The sequence below is a fragment of the Strigops habroptila genome, chromosome 3, assembly GCF_004027225.2.
Source record: "Strigops habroptila isolate Jane chromosome 3, bStrHab1.2.pri, whole genome shotgun sequence".
Taxonomy (NCBI): domain Eukaryota; kingdom Metazoa; phylum Chordata; class Aves; order Psittaciformes; family Psittacidae; genus Strigops; species Strigops habroptila.
In genome coordinates this window covers 76089311-76103004 of record NC_044279.2, presented here as the reverse complement: position 1 = coordinate 76103004, position 13694 = coordinate 76089311, and positions in this window count along the sequence as shown.

Sequence of the window (13694 nt, the reverse complement as noted above, 5' to 3'; positions counted from 1 at the left end):
CACCTCTCCTCCCCTTTGCTAATTAATGAAGTCCCTCCCTCCTTTTATTACTTATTTATTTTCCCCAGAGGGAATAAGCAGGGACTGTTATTGACCCGGCTTTTAATACAGCTTTCAGAGTCCGGTGCCTGCCACTGGCCATGGCAGTAGAAACAAACTAATGGAGCGAGAGAGGACTCTGTGTGTGAGGACACGGGCATCCAGGACACAGGCTGGGGTGCTGGCCTCTAGAAGAGGGGGAATCCACATGTCTGGGCACCCTCCCCTCTCACTGAGGTACAGCATCCTTCAGAGGCAGATGGCAATGCTTGGTGGGGATGAAGTGCTCACAGCCTGTTCGCTCTTGTGAGGTTCATCTCAAAGGAGTGAGTGCTCAGGGGAGCCGGGCAAGGATGGGGCAGTTGAGGTGCACCAGGGCTATGGGCATGCACAGCTGGGATGGTTGAAGGAGGACATAGGCCAGCAGTGCCACCCCTCGCTTCAGCTGGTGGGGGTCTTGCAGGAAAAATGGGAAAAGGTGCAATAAGGCTAAAGAAACAAGCATCATGTGGTCATGCTGGTATTCCAGCTCCCTCCATCTGTTTGAACCTGCTGGCCCTTTTCATATCGTGTTTGGCATCACGAGGAAGTCACCGAGGAAAATTAGCTAAAACCCTGCCATTCATAATAAAACTGGGAGAAAGCTGTCAACACTGTCACATCGTTAGAGAGGAGAGAGAGCTGGGGAGGACCCAAGGGACAGAAAAGGGCTGAGGGGAGGGGATAGAGGGAAGGAAAGGAACAGCAAGAGTGCCGGAGAACAGGGGTGACGGGTAAAGTCTCTGCCCATCAGGCACTCCTCCTGCAGCTGTGCTTATGTTGCCAAAACAGCACATTCCTCGCGCACACATAGCCCATCTGATGGCATGGGGCAATCACTCCTCCCACTGACAAGTACTCTTTGGTCTCTGCAAGCTGCACACATGCCCACAGGCTTTGCTGATACACAGCAGCACATATGTACAGCCTTCTGCACAGGTACCTGTGTACCTGCACGCTCGAATCACAGAGTACTTGTGCCCAAGTACACACTGCATGTGAATGCCACACATGGGGGTGTAACCCATCCCATGCCACAGCTTCATCCCAACAACACCCAACAACACACACACAAACACCATGCGACAGCAGCATCTATTTCAGAAAGTGGCCCTCTTGCTGTATGCTGGGAACTCCTTTACGCAGCCTGTGAAAGGCCACCAGGAGAATCCACCCTGGAAGGCTGTTTGATCTAAGGAAGGTTGGACACTTTTAAGGAGTCTGCAGATCTGCACTCCAAGCCATCCACAACCATAAACACACTGATATTTTGGCTTTTGCATACAAATGGGGAGCATCGCTTTTCAGGTAGGTGACATGCTCTTGTCCTGTGCTCTCCGAAGAAGATACTGCTATTGCACACCAGGGCATGAAATCCCCAGGCTCCTTCCCTCCTCCAGGATCTGATGGAGGAACTGCTTCCCCAGGAAGAACTGCCCCTAACCCCAAGGGGCTGGCAGCTTGCTTCTCAGGAGGAGGACACTGCTGCTTTGTTTATCTGCCCACAACCTATATTTCTTTTCCTGCCTGACTTCTGAACTTCTTACTTGGCTCGTTATTAAAAGCTATTCAAATACCAGGAAGATAATGGGAAGAGGAAGGACTTTTTCCCTATGAATAAAATCCAGGCACTGGTTCAGATCCTTCAACCCATGACAGCTAACTATGCTGCTGTCACTCTTGCCAGCTTCCAAATGAATGTTGTTGTTGTTTTAAATGACACTTGAGAAACCCGTTTCATGTTCTATTTTTGGTGACACTTTTGGACAGCCCTTTTGAAAGCTAATCGTCATTGGCACCTTTCAACTCACCCAAAACTTGCTCAGCAAAACATTTTGATACACACTGCAACTAAAAATATTTTCAAGAACCACAACAATGATCTCAAAAGGGAAGAAAATGGGTTTGGATTTCCATGATCAGGAAATGCTGTTGAAAATGTCCGTGCTGCTGAACAAATGTGTTCCTTTTCAACCAGCTCAGTTTCATCTAGGTTTCACCTAGGAGCAGGGCACACAGCACTGCTCCAGCAGCTGCATGCAGGCTTGTAACCTCTGTGTGGCAAAGCGCCTTCTCTGCTCCCTCTTTTGAGCTTTAGCAGCCCTTCTTTGCCTTTGCGGGGGGCCTGAGGTCTCTCCCAGCTTTTGGACGAGCAATATGAAGTAGCCATGGTTTAAAATGTAAAAAAAAAAAAAGAGGAAAAAAAAAATAGCCTTACCTTCCCAGGCCATTAAGGGCTTGCTCTTGCCCCTGTGAAGTCAATGGGACTTTTGCCATTGCCCGTGGTAAGAGCAGAGCTGGGCCCTAATGGAGTGCCACTATTGGAAAACCCTGCAAGCGCTGGCCCTGTGCTAAATCCACCGAGCCAGGACAGACTATTGCGGGCTGCACAGGAAGGGGAGAGGAGGGAGGGCAGCCTGCCGGGATGCTGAAAGCATGGGGTGCTGTAGGGCCAGCTGGGGTGGCCTCGCTGGGGTAGGAGGAGGGGGACAGTGGACGGATGGGGAAGGCAGGGGAGGCAGTCAGTCGACTACCATGGCACGGTATCCCGTGGCCCGGGGATGGATGTCACAGCAGGAGGAGCTGAGACGGTAACCAGTTCTTGGAAGGGTTACACAGGCTTCTTCTCCTGCCATGGTCGGCAGGGTGGGGGTCCTGCCCTCCCCAGCCCCGGCGTGTTCCCGGCGGCAGGACGCAGCGCAGGGAGCCTGAGTGGCATGGTTCAAACCGGAGGAGCCCGGCCGTTGCCCGGCCTCAGAGCACCATCTAGAGATGAAAGCAAGGCTGGCATCCCTGAAGGTCCTGGCATTTCTGCGAGTCCCGGCATCTCTGCGAGTCCCCACATCCCCGCAGGATCCGGCTCCCTGGGCGCCGGCGCCGGCGTGACACCGCGGTGATAAGCTGGGGCTGGGCTGGGGCTGGCTGCCCGGGCAGTGCCGTGGGTCAGAGCTGCGACTGTGGGGTGGAAACCTTTGATCCTGATGGAAGGTAGGCTCTAAGAGGACCAGTACCCACTGCCAACTCTGCACCCATAACCCGCAGTAAAGGTCAGCCCACCTAACAGCCAGGCCATGGCTTTTACAGCGTGGCCACTGACTCTGAAAGCAGTTCAGATACATACTACCACTCTGATTTCTTCTTGGGGAGAAGCCTGCAAAGCCGTGCCAGCCATGGGAGGTTAGGCAGAGATGATCTTGGTTCAGGGTCAGGCCCTTCTGGATGCCACATTGCTGCCTGCTTGTCTTTCAGTTGTCTCACAGCCCTTCCTGGTTTCATGTGCTCAGTGTATGAGATTTGCTTCCCTTTTTCCTGGTATTGAGTCCCTTGCTGAGGCACGAACAACTTATGGGTGTAGCGGGGTGCTGCTGCCTCTCCCCTGACACAGGCAGGCCAGCATGGTCCCCTGGCAGGAAAGGGGCAGTGAAACTGCATGGAAGTGGAGAAAAGCCTCACTTGAATCTGCCCTTGCCGATGTGAGGAGTGCTCTCAAGTAGAGGGCTTGCAATGTCCCAAGAGCTCTTCCGGCAACCAAACTGTTCATACCCCTTGGGACATTAGATAATGGCAGCCCGGCTTGCAAACTGCACAGAGCCTTGGCTCCTGGGCTTCTGCCAGCTCCCTGGGAAAGCAACACCAGCAGAGCAGTCAGAGGGCCATTGCTTCCCTTTGACCACATCCCCTCCAGAAGGAAGCATTTAGTGGGGGCAATGACTCTGCTCTCTGGGCAGCCTGGGCACACAGACTCCAAGTGACTCGCTATCAAAGTCAGGTCAGCATGGAAGGAGGAAAAGTGGAGTGATGTGATTTCACTGCACTGATGCCTGCAAAGAAATTCAGGATGGACACAAACACCATCCTGAAATAGTCTGTGAGACATAGGACATTTGAGCTTTAAAAGTTTTTGGTTTTTTTTGGTTTTTTTTTTTGCATCTGAAATTAGCAGAATTATTTTGGTGCTGGCCCCAGATTTGAAATAGCATGTCTTGAAAACTGGGACCTGGTAATATTTGGGTGCCTGGCTATAGTGCATTGATAGAGTTGTTTGAATGTCCCAGCGCTACAGTCACGGAGAGTCAGCTGAAGGCCTGTATGATACAAAGCGTCGTTTCAGAAGCCATGTAACTGAGAGAAAAAGGAGCTTAAAATTGCTTCTGACAGGTGATTAGATGCTAACCCAGCAACAGACTCTGCTATCAGGGACCCGACACAGGCCTGCACACCACTCCTGGGGTATCAAAGAGAGGAGGACGAGCTGATGTAGAAACTTCAGAGAAGACTTTGAAGATATATATAACATGATCTGCAGCCTGCACGTGCTTCTCTCAGGGGTAAAATAATGAATCAGTTGAAGAGTGGGTGTGAGCACATGATGGGTGACGCAGACCTATAGCAGAACACTTGGTACGACACAGAAGGAGCTGATTAAATGTAAGCAGAGAGGAGCCATCATTTAGCTCCAGGCTGCTGGGTTACACCACGTGCCTTTTGCTCTCCAGGATACAGTGTTGTGCTCACTAGCAACTGGGCTGCCTTGAGCGGAGAAACTTATGTGACCCATCCAGTGCTGCTGTGGGGAAGTGGGGAAGAGCTGTGATGAAAACCAGCTCTGGAGCAGGGAGCTGCAGACACGAGGTGACTGGCTACACCCAGGGGGGCAGGGTTAAGTAATTGGGAGCCCTGCAGTGCCCAAGGAGCCATCAGTGCTTAGCAAATTGATAGGTGCCTGTGGGACAGAGGTCTAAGGGGGACAGAGGGGCCTGAAGTTCATGGAGAAGGGAAGTCAGGGCCAGAACAGCTGGTGGTGGCTGCTGCAGAGGAGGTACAAAGTGAGGTTGTACTGGCTGGATAAAGCTGCATGCTCCCTGCTGCTCTGCTTGAGACACAGCTCTTCTGTCAGATGGTCTCATGAGCTCAAAATGCATTGTCAGCTGTTCAAATGCAAGAGCAATTTGTGTATAACATGTGATTTTCTGGGTCCTTGTAATTATTTGATGATTTGTCCTTGTGGAAAAGCCTCCAGAGCCCTCAGATCTTCGATGGCCTCGTGTTTGCTACTGCGGTCACAAGAGAAGGGGCAGCTTCTGTCCTCAGCCAGGAAGAAAGCAAAGGGGGACAGAAGTGGCTGACAGCAAGGCAAAGTGACTTGCCCAAGATCACAAAGCAGTCAGTGGCAGAAGGAGGAATTTAACCTGCCACTGTGGGTTTAAGCTGTCACCTCTGCACAGCTGAGGACATTGCAAGTGATAAATGAACCAGGAGTGGTTCCTAGAATAGCTCTCTGCTCATCCTGCATCTGTAGCTGCAGTGAAGCCATGGCCAGGACGTTGTAGTTCCCTAGGTACGTACACAGCACCTTCATACCACTGCCTACGACTCCAAACAGCAACTCTGACAGGCCAAATGCAGTGCATATTACCAACTAGGATACCCCTGGCCTCCAGATATCCAGCTGTAGGAACTGAGAACTGTTGGGCCACAGTGCTTCCCCTAAAATAGCCTACATGGGGCCTTACAGATACAAATCAGCACTTTCAAATCACACCCAGAAGTGAACAGGAGGCCATGGCAGGCTCAGACGAGCACATCCTGCAGTCCCTCATGAGTGGCAGCATGTTGCAAAACAGAAACAAAACCCCACAACCTCAGTCCTCGCAGGGAGCGAGTGCCCAGCTGCCTCTCGCCCTTCGCTGCGTGGGACGGGTGGTGAGATGGCCTTTTGTTATTCAGTGCCCTGTGCCTGGCGTTCAGCTGGCGAGGACAGACTGTCCCTTCCAGAGAAACCCCTTGCATAAGAATTAAAGAGGAGCCGGGCTGAGATGCTGAACTAATCCACCAGGGCATGCCGGGAAGCTGCATTTTAAGCCATTCTCCCTGCCCTCCTGTCTCCCTGTGCGTTGTTTATCTATCTCTCCTGTCCCTCCCACAGCAGTACGTGAATTATCCTGACTGGGCAAGCTGGTTTCATAACTGCCTGCGCTGCGTCTCATCCTGCCACCCCCCAAGTCGCATGGGAGATGCTCGAACATGGAAGGCTTTTAGCTTTCCCCCGTTTGCGCCGCTGTGAAGAACAAGCCCACACAAATGCCGCTCTCCCCACCGCCACGCACGCAGTATCTGCATGCTGCACATACGTATCACTACTATGGGCACATGTTCTCTCCCCTGGCACAAGCACACACGTTGTCACCACACAGTCCCATCACTGGCTCCTTGCGAGCGTGCTTCACATGAAGCAAGCTCGCCAGTACGCACAGAACTGACACACTCATCACACTGCCCCAGCTGCTCCCCTGCCATGGTGTGCTCCTTGTGTGCGCGTGATACCTCGTCCTTCTTCAGCTTCACCGTTCACATGGGATACAGGCTTGCAGCTCACCTTCGCCGTGGACACATATGTACCTGGCACATGTCAAATGTGTGCCCTACACAAATGTGGCACTGCACATCATGGATCATAGGATGAACCAGGTTGAAAGAAACTTTAGGACAGCTCTAGTCCAGCCTCCTGCTCAAAGTAGGGCCAGCAAAGAGGTCAAATGAGGTCACTTAGATCTTTCTCTGGACTTGTAAGCCTCTAAAGATGGAGACTACGCAGCCTCTCTGGGCAACTTTTCCCCATGCTTGACTGTCTTTGGGGACAGAAGGATCTTCCTGGTATTCAAGCTAGACCTTTACTGTTTCAACTTACGCTTGTTGCCTCTCATCCTCCCACCACGCACCACTATGAAGAGCTTGGCTCTGTCTTTTACCAAGACTCCCAGGTCCTTTGCCACAGAGCTGTTCTCCACCTGACAGGTCCCCAGCCCATGTCAGGGCCAGGGGCTCTTCCTTCCCAGGTGCAGAGCTGTGCATTTGCCCTTGCTGAACTCATTTGCCTGAACTGCAAGCCCATCCCTCTGATGGCAGCCCTGCCCTCAGGCATGTTGACTTATTCCCCCTCCAACTATGCGTCATCTGCAAGCTTGGTGGAAGTGCACCCCATCACCTCCTCCAGGTCATCAATAACAGGAAAGGTCCCAGGACAGCCCCCTGAGGCACCCCACTTGGTACCAGTCTCTATGTAGAGTACAACCCACTAACAACTACTCCCTGAGCCTGACCAGACAACCAGGTTTTTACTCGTCTGCTTATCTACCTATTGAGACCACACCACCTTTTTACTTGGGTATCAGAACACCGTGGGAGATGTTGCTGAAAGCCTGGCCAAATTTGAGATAAACAACTTCCACTACTCTCCCCTTTGCCACAAATCCAGTCATTTTGTTGAAGAAGGTGATCAGGTTCTTCAGGCATGATTTACCCTTGGTAAATCCACACTGACAGTTTCCAGCCACCTTCTTCTCCTTCATGTGCCAAGAAATGTGTTCCAAGAGGACCCGCTCCAGGGCCCAAATGAACCTGACCAGCCTGTAGCTCCCAGGATCAACCTTTTAGCCTTTTTTTTTTGTTGTGTGTTTTGGTTTGTTTTTTTTTTTAAGAAGAATGAATTATATGCCTTTCTCCAGTCATGGGTGGCCTCCTCTGACCTGTACTACTGTATCCAGCCTCTCCTTCAACCAGCCTCCCAAACGCAAGTCATCTCACAGCTGAATTGCCTCCCACCTAACCAGTCCTGTATTTTGTTTGGTCTGACCTGCAAGTCTTCCTACAGGGTGAATGTGGCTTCTTAGTCGCCCGTTCTTTGCTCCTGCTGTTCCTAAGAGAAACAGAGGGAGGGCTGCGTCTGTGAGCCCTAGAGTTGCTTCTCTTCTCCTTGGGCTGCTCATCCTCTCACTAGAGGCTTTGAGAAGTTCACACCACTGTCAAAAGCCATCCCCAGTGCCATGCAGAAAGGAAGAGGGGAGCAGAGCAGCCTGATCCCACCCCTCCAGGAGAATGGGACAGGGCTGCTCCAGCTCATGGCTCTGCCACAGGATGTGGCCATGGGGCAAAAGCCCAAACAGAGGGAGGGGCCAGTTCAGCTCCTTTTTTTCCCAAAAATATGAGGGTTGGAGTTTCTTAGAGAGACATGTGCTGCTTTCAAGGTGAGGAGGAATTCACAAGACTTGGCAAGGCAGAGGTGGTGCCCCCCCTGCACCCCTGCATCTTGCCCAGGCAGCTGGGCCAGGTTCTCCCACCACCCCTTAGGCACTCAGATGCCATGGTGCCCAGGGAGCACTCAGCATGCAGGTGAGGAGGACGAGGTTACATGTCTTCAAGCAAGATCCTGCTGATTCAGTCCTGAGTCCAGCTCCTCCCAGGGAACCTTGGCCCTGTCCTGTGGTCCTCTGCTACGTCTGCCCTGGCCTGACACAGCTCTGAGGGTGCATCTGAATATTACTGTTTGTTTGGTTTTTTTCTATTAATCTTATTTTTTTTCACCAAAGCAAGCCAGCGTGGGTGTAATAAGGAGTCAGTTGCACACTAACAGAAGCTGGGAATACCACAAGGATAAAAAAGGCGAGGTATATGGAAAAAAGCAATAAAGGCCCTTAATTACAGGTGTGGCCAGGAGCAGCTCCTGTTATTAAGCTTGCCGACATTTCCCCTTTTAAGACCCTGTTTTCACTTGCTTATAACTTTGTCAAGGTTTCACCACTGAAGCAGAAATTTTCCATAGAAAGCGATTGTCTCAGCTTGAATTGGGCACATTGATTTAGTTCTTTTGGAAAATGTTAGCCCACCACTAGGTTTCCTAGCCTGGAGGAAGTATATGTATGGCCCAGGGGAGGAAAGCTGTGGGTCTTCTGGGCTTTCAAGCAAGGGCTTGGCCTTGGGCAGGATGTCAGTTTTTGCCAGCTCCATGAAACACCGCTGTTCTCCCCCACTGGCATGGACAAATTACATGGTTTTGTTAAATGCAGGAGGAAGACGTGTCACAGCTTCACAGCTACAAAGAGTTCAGCCGCTGCTAACCTGCCCAACCCTCCCTTAGCTGGCATGACACATATGGGCTTCCCCACAGAGGAGCAAGGCTGAAGGAAACTAGGAGGGCTTTCCCTGCTAGGGCCGCAACCTGCTGCTCTGTGTCATGCACCGGCCTGAATCCCTTGGTGCTTCCCTCAGCCCTGTGCTCTCGGCAACCTCCTTTCTGGCTTCTGGGAACCCTGGTGGAGGAAAGACCCTGATTTGAATAGGGAAGGGATGAAACTCAAAAGGAAAGGACCAAAAATCTGGGGAAAAGCAAATGAGACTGGGAGGCAGATGAGACGATGGCGGGGCTGGTTGGGCAAGGGGCTGTTGCCTGGGAGCTGCTGAAGTGACTTGGGCAGCAGGGGAACTGCAGGCAGAATGTGAAGCTGGCCGGGACAGTGAGATAGGGAATGGGAAGAGCAGAAGAGAGGTGATCAGCAGTGAAGTGGGCTGGGGTGATGGGAGGAAGGCAGGCAGCACTCAAACCATTTGCCTGGGGAATGGGGAATTCTGGTGACAGATGGGGACTGGGGATGGGAAGCTGCCACTGACCAACTGCCCAGGAAGGCTTGGACTAGTGACAGGGAGCAGCTTGTGTGGAGAGTGACAGCATGTGGTGGGAAGGCTGGGATTGACTGGCCAAGGACACGCAGCTGAGCCAGATTGGTACTGTCCTGGCAGGGGACTGGGCCTGGGGGTGCAGTGAGGAAGAGGCAGGGAAGGGCAGGTGAGGTGGACCTGGGAGGGGGCAGTAGCTGAGCCCAGAGACTAGGGCTTCATGACGAGCCTGAAAAAGGGAAGCCAAAAATGGGAAAGTTTGGAGGGGACAAGGAAAGCAGGGAGGACAGCCGTATCAGCTTGTGTTTCTGGGATCACAGACTTCTTCAGTGCCCAAACAAGAGTATCTTCCCAAGCCTTCCCCCCAAGCTTTACTGCTCCCATGTTACCCCAAAAGCCACCTGACAGTGCGTCTCACCTCTCACCAGCTCTGCTCCTCACTGAGGACAACAGGCCATTGCTGCTATCTGTTATTGCAGAATACACATTTCTCATCACTGAGAAATGGCAGCACCATGGCTGGCTGTACAGCTGCCCTTCAGTGTCCTCATGCATATGAATTATGGCTGAGTCTTTAATTATGTGGCCACAGATTTATTTTCCACAGGACACCTGCAGCACACAGGTTGGATGACGCTCTGGGTGAGTCTGGGCTGTGTCATGAAGAAGACACTTTGCAGGGACTCAGCATCATCTCTTTTTCTCTTTTTTTTTCCTTTTCCCAAAACGTGTGAAGGAAAAGGAGTGACTCATTGCTGAGACAGGTGTGTGTTGGTCTGGATCCCTGCTCCTGCCGCGGATTTCCTACCTGATGCTGAGGGAGTCACTCACAGCAATCTTTTCAGAGGTAGCTATTAGCTGTGTTGTGTTTATTTTGGCATTTTGCTTTGTTTTTAGCCTTGTGCTATCCTGGGATTCTGATGTCTCATTTGCAGGAGTATTTATTGTTCCCCGATGCATGTGAATGGGGACTTGCACTTGATTGTAGACACAGCTTTAAAATGCAGAGCGCTCCTGCGAAGTGCTCAGATCAGCATCCCCACCTTGCAGGCTGCATTTGACCATCCCTCCAGGAATGCTGGGCCTTCTCTAAAATGCTACTCTTTTGCTTGGTATGAGTATTGAAAAGGCAAATCTATTATTACTTGGGAAGTACAAGGAAACTAGAGCATGTGTCCCGTAAAAAAGACCCTGTGAACATTAATCACTATTCTCTGAGTGGGGGCTGCGTGTTCTGAATAAACTGTGAGTTAATGTTTTGAACAACTTTGTTCTGCTCTGCTGGATGTGTCAAGCCACAGATACCTGCCTCCTTATGAACCTCTGCTCTTGAATTGCAGGTGGAAATGAGTTTGTTCTGGCTTCTCATCTTCTCTTGCTTTCACTGGCCTTGCAGAAGTGAAACTTTGGCACAGAGCTGAAGTTTTCTATGCTCTTTCCCTGATTCCATGCACTCTCCCAGCACAGGCAAGTCTCTCAGTGAAGAAGTGGCTTTGGTCCTCAAGGCAGCATGCCCCTCTCCAGACAGTGGGTGAAGGCAGCATGCCCCTCTCCAGACAGTGGGTGAAACGGGATTCTGCTCCCTGCAGATCAGGCTGAGCTGCCAAGCACAACCTGGCAGTTCTCTGAGGCCTACTAGGTCACTGGAGCTCAGCTTTCCCACAAGTTTTAGTAGGTACTATGAATATCGTATATGGTGACTCTGAAAGGCCACCCAGCAGTGACACTGTGAATAAACAGGGCAACTCTAGCCCTTCTTTTCCTTTCCTACCTAAGCAACGACAGAGCGGGCAGTGGTGAGGCTGGCTGGGTGTCCAGTGAGGTACAGCTCCCTTGGGTACACCAGCACACAAGACTCAGCTCAAGACACATTGCCGCAGGTTCCCTCTGCAGCACCGCAGTGTGAGCACTGCCCAAGGACCTTCCCACATAAACAGCAGCCAAAGGGCCTGCAGGCAGAGCCACTCCATGTAACCCATCTTCTGCTTGCTTGCCTTCAGCAGCAGCACTCAATGGATAATCTAGAGATGCTTCGGCCACATCTGAACCCCATGAAAGGTAGACACGAGGTGTCCCAGCTGCAGGTCCCCCAGTTGCTGAGCTAAGGGGCTTGGCTGGAACCTCAACTCCCTTCCATGCTCAACATCCTAAGATCCTTTCCAGGCAAACCAGTGCAAAGGGATGAGGTGAGGCCTCCTGGGGTCTCAATCTGGCATGGGGTTTGGAGCACAGCTGTGGCTCAGTGCTTTGTCTGGGAGGTTAGACAGCCTTCTAGATGTCTAAACAAAGTTTTAGTGGGCCTTTGTTATTGTATTCTGGTGCCTAATACAGGGCTAGACCTGAGGGGATGTTCATTTTTGAAGGAACATCCTTCAAAATGGATGGAAAGGAAAAGATGCTTCTGGCTACTGTTGCACATCAGTTTGGTAACTGGAGAGGAACGCAGGTGACCCAGCACAACCTGTGAGCATGGATTCTGCCTGTCCCTCAGCTATCTTCCCCTCTGTTTCCAACCTAACCCCAAATCCTCTCTAGTTGGGGTCCTGCTGCTTATGTTACATATAATACCTATTTTAGACACTGGGTCAGGAGTTACTTGTTTACCACTGGAGCACAGACAGTCCTGATGGAGATGGGGTCCCTGCAGTACTGGCTGCTACACACATTGCCAAAATCAGCAGCCCCTGGCTCAGGCTCCCTAATACAAATCACTCCATTAGAAGTGTAACTCGGCAGTGCTTGGAGAGAAGAAGGTGGGTGTTATTGGATCACATGGTTAGCCAGGCTAACAGCACTAAAAGCTTGATTACAATTCAATTAAGGGAATGTTTCTAATTAAAGAGTTCTTATTTTAAGTCCTAAATGATTAAAATAAAGGTAGCTGAAGTGTCCGTACACACATTCCAATTTCATCCCCAAGGGCTGTGTCTACGTTCAGGATTTCTTCCAATTCCCTCCCGCTGCCTCAGCCAGCATCATGGGGAGAGCTGATGTGGCCACTGTCCCCCCGGACCCTGCACGCACCTGCCAGGCAGCATCACCCCCAACTCCGCTCCCACCAGCCAGGCCAAGAGCTGCCTCTCCTGGAATGTGATTCAGATCCATCCTTCCAGGAGCCCTCTCTGCCAGATCCGCCCCGCTCAGTGCCTGTACAGGCCTGCAGCTCGCAGCAAAGTCGTGAGCTGTGTTGGGCTCTAGCAAATTCCCTCTCAGCTGATGTGCACCCCGCACCCAGGGTAGGGGGGCAAGCCCTTGGCTAGACTTAGCAGCAGCTGCGTACTTCATTACCTGCCTTCCCATCTGCTTACCCTTACATAAGCTGCAAAACGACAGAGGTTCAATGGAGCATGTGTAAGGAAATGTCATTACTACGAGAAACTCAATTAAATTTTAACTTCTCAAAATGGAGACAAAGTTCTGGGATAAAACTGGCACGGTAGTGAGAGAGGGAAATGGTGCTGGTTCCCAAAGGCTTGCATAAAACAGGAACTATTCCCATGTCTCAGTGGCCCATCAGCTCAGTGTGGGTGCTGACTGGCAGCGCTGTGGCCCACCATCTTGGTACAACTTGAAGCAATGATGGTTTTCTGCACTGCACAGTGCCGGCAGGCCTGCAGCTTAAGCCTCTGGGTGCCAACATCCCGTGCTTATGTTGTGTATTTGGAAGTTGACATAGGGGTCCCGGGCTAGATGCACTCTGAGACTGGCCTGGTACGCGGGCTCTTGAGCTCTCCCCCATCGCGCTTATCTGCTCAGCCCTTAGCCTGACTGCAGGAACCGCAGTTCCTGGCTTTGGGATGGCTGTGCCGAAGCAGCTCCTCCCTGATGAAGTATCCAGGTGCTGGCGAAACTTGTCAGTGTCGACCTCTTGCTCCACAGGACCTCCTGCTGTTCCCTTCCCTCTCAGCCTAGGCTGGCCTCCAGCCTGCCCTCATGCTCCCACTCCCAGAGCTCACAACGGCACCTCATGCCTCCTTTGCCCATCCAGACCCATCTCCCAGGAGCTCCAAAATACCTCCCCAAGCCTGGGCTTTGCTTCCACACCGCCATGCGGGTCTCATACTCCCTGACTACCTCCTGGCTCTTTCTGAGCTGTGCCTGGGCTTGCATGGTAGCCTCCTGGCCCTCCAACACCCCAGGGGCTTGCTGTGCTTGTGGGTGCGCCA